General features: G+C 41.7%; 8 non-coding genes across 8 annotated transcripts; all 8 read left to right on the top strand.

Annotated features, from left to right (window-relative positions):
• The first annotated feature begins 27 nt into the window (after positions 1 to 27).
• Positions 28 to 99, top strand: trnaa-cgc (transfer RNA alanine (anticodon CGC)). The gene has a single exon. It is a non-coding gene; the product is annotated as a tRNA-Ala (tRNA).
• A 244-nt stretch (positions 100 to 343) lies between these two features.
• On the top strand, positions 344 to 425 carry trnas-cga (transfer RNA serine (anticodon CGA)). Its single transcript has one exon. It is a non-coding gene; the product is annotated as a tRNA-Ser (tRNA).
• Positions 426 to 679: 254 nt separating this feature from the next.
• Positions 680 to 751, top strand: trnaa-ugc (transfer RNA alanine (anticodon UGC)). The gene has a single exon. It is a non-coding gene; the product is annotated as a tRNA-Ala (tRNA).
• A 245-nt stretch (positions 752 to 996) lies between these two features.
• trnas-uga (transfer RNA serine (anticodon UGA)) lies at positions 997 to 1,078 on the top strand. The gene has a single exon. It is a non-coding gene; the product is annotated as a tRNA-Ser (tRNA).
• Positions 1,079 to 1,333: 255 nt separating this feature from the next.
• trnaa-ugc (transfer RNA alanine (anticodon UGC)) lies at positions 1,334 to 1,405 on the top strand. Its single transcript has one exon. It is a non-coding gene; the product is annotated as a tRNA-Ala (tRNA).
• Positions 1,406 to 1,650: 245 nt separating this feature from the next.
• trnas-uga (transfer RNA serine (anticodon UGA)) lies at positions 1,651 to 1,732 on the top strand. The gene has a single exon. It is a non-coding gene; the product is annotated as a tRNA-Ser (tRNA).
• Positions 1,733 to 1,987: 255 nt separating this feature from the next.
• Positions 1,988 to 2,059, top strand: trnaa-cgc (transfer RNA alanine (anticodon CGC)). The gene has a single exon. It is a non-coding gene; the product is annotated as a tRNA-Ala (tRNA).
• Positions 2,060 to 2,303: 244 nt separating this feature from the next.
• trnas-uga (transfer RNA serine (anticodon UGA)) lies at positions 2,304 to 2,385 on the top strand. Its single transcript has one exon. It is a non-coding gene; the product is annotated as a tRNA-Ser (tRNA).
• The last annotated feature ends 115 nt before the right edge of the window (positions 2,386 to 2,500 follow it).

The following is a 2,500-nucleotide window of genomic DNA, read 5'->3' as shown; positions in this document are numbered from 1 at the left end:
AATAAAGCAATTTTTGCCAATTTTGCAGGGGATGTAGCTCAGTGGTAGAGCGCATGCTTCGCATGTATGAGGTCCTGGGTTCAATCCCCAGCATCTCCATTAGATATTATGCTCAAAGTTAAAAGGTGTTTCTGCTAAGTTGTTGGGAAATCTCATGATATGAGGAGCCATCAAATGTACCGTCCAACAAGGGAAAAAAGCACCAACTATAATTTACCAAGTAAATACCACACCCTTACCTAATTATGTGTGTTCCAGAATTGTTCACATGGCAGTCTACATATCAGCCACTTATCCAGTATCTGATATTTCCGAAAAGTCGATTTTATTTTCAACATTTTGGGTTGTTGTGGCCGAGAGGGTAAGGCGATGGACTCGAAATCCATTGGGGTCTCCCCGCGCAGGTTCGAGTCCTGCCAGCAACGAAATTCTCCTCACAGCGCTCCGTTCCCAGCAAAGACTAATTTTTGAGTCATTTTGTGATCTCCATACGTTAAAGTCCCACTTTGAAAGTCCAAATTCCCAAGGATTTTTATTTAAAGTGACGCATTCAGTCTTCCCAAGTTGGCTGTCTGCCAGTCATAGTAGGTTTTCCCTTGGAAACGTCCCCATTCATTCTTTTTTTCTCACACTTTTCCCTTTATATACGGAAAACAAAGTAATTTTTGCCAATTTTGCAGGGGATGTAGCTCAGTGGTAGAGCGCATGCTTTGCATGTATGAGGTCCTGGGTTCAATCCCCAGCATCTCCATTAGATATTATGCTCAAATTTAAAAGGTGTTTTTGCTAAGTTGTTGGGAAATCTCATGATATGAGGAGCCATCAAATGTACCGTCCAACAAGGGAAAAAAAGCACCAACTATAATTTACCAAGTAAATACCACACCCTTACCTAATTATGTGTGTTCCAGAATTGTTCACATGGCAGTCTACACATCAGCCACTTAGCCAGTATCTGATATTTGCGAAAAGTCGATTTTATTTTCAACATTGTGGGTTGTTGTGGCCGAGAGGTTAAGGCGATGGACTTGAAATCCATTGGGGTCTCCCCACGCAGGTTCGAGTCCTGCCAGCAACGAAATTCACTTTAGAGGGCTCTGGTCTGAGCAAAGAGTCATTTTTTGAGTCATTTTGTGATCTCCATACGTTAAAGTCCCACTTTGAAAGTCCAAATTCCCAAGGATTTTTATTTAAAGTGACGCATTCAGTCTTCCCAAGTTGGCTGTCTGCCAGTCATAGTAGGTTTTCCCTTGGAAACGTCCCCATTCATTCTTCTTTTCTCACACTTTTCCCTTTATATACGGAAAACAAAGTAATTTTTGCCAATTTTGCAGGGGATGTAGCTCAGTGGTAGAGCGCATGCTTTGCATGTATGAGGTCCTGGGTTCAATCCCCAGCATCTCCATTAGATATTATGCTCAAATTTAAAAGGTGTTTCTGCTAAGTTGTTGGGAAATCTCATGATATGAGGAGCCATCAAATGTACTGTCCAACAAGGGAAAAAAAGCACCAACTATAATTTACCAGGTAAATACCACACCCTTACCTAATTATGTGTGTTCCAGAATTGTTCACATGGCAGTCTACACATCAGCCACTTAGCCAGTATCTGATATTTGCGAAAAGTCGATTTTATTTTCAACATTGTGGGTTGTTGTGGCCGAGAGGTTAAGGCGATGGACTTGAAATCCATTGGGGTCTCCCCGCGCAGGTTCGAGTCCTGCCAGCAACGAAATTCACTTTAGAGCGCTCTGGTCCGAGCAAAGAGTCATTTTTTGAGTCATTTTGTGATCTCCATACGTTAAAGTCCCACTTTGAAAGTCCAAATTCCCAAGGATTTTTATTTAAAGTGACGCATTCAGTCTTCCCAAGTTGGCTTTCTGCCAGTCATAGTAGGTTTTCCCTTGGAAACGTCTCCATTCATTCTTCTTTTTTCACACTTTTTCCTTTATATACGGAAAATAAAGCAATTTTTGCCAATTTTGCAGGGGATGTAGCTCAGTGGTAGAGCGCATGCTTCGCATGTATGAGGTCCTGGGTTCAATCCCCAGCATCTCCATTAGATATTATGCTCAAAGTTAAAAGGTGTTTCTGCTAAGTTGTTGGGAAATCTCATGATATGAGGAGCCATCAAATGTACCGTCCAACAAGGGAAAAAAGCGCCAACTATAATTTACCAAGTAAATACCACACCCTTACCTAATTATGTGTGTTCCAGAATTGTTCACATGGCAGTCTACACATCAGCCACTTAGCCAGTATCTGATATTTGCGAAAAGTCGATTTTATTTTCAACATTGTGGGTTGTTGTGGCCGAGAGGTTAAGGCGATGGACTTGAAATCCATTGGGGTCTCCCCACGCAGGTTCGAGTCCTGCCAGCAACGAAATTCACTTTAGAGGGCTCTGGTCTGAGCAAAGAGTCATTTTTTGAGTCATTTTGTGATCTCCATACGTTAAAGTCCCACTTTGAAAGTCCAAATTCCCAAGGATTTTTATTTA

This window comes from Gasterosteus aculeatus, chromosome 5 (genome assembly GCF_964276395.1).
Source record: "Gasterosteus aculeatus chromosome 5, fGasAcu3.hap1.1, whole genome shotgun sequence".
NCBI classification, from domain to species: domain Eukaryota; kingdom Metazoa; phylum Chordata; class Actinopteri; order Perciformes; family Gasterosteidae; genus Gasterosteus; species Gasterosteus aculeatus.
The sequence above is the reverse complement of the archived record's forward strand: the minus strand, read 5'-3'. Positions and strand labels throughout refer to the sequence as shown.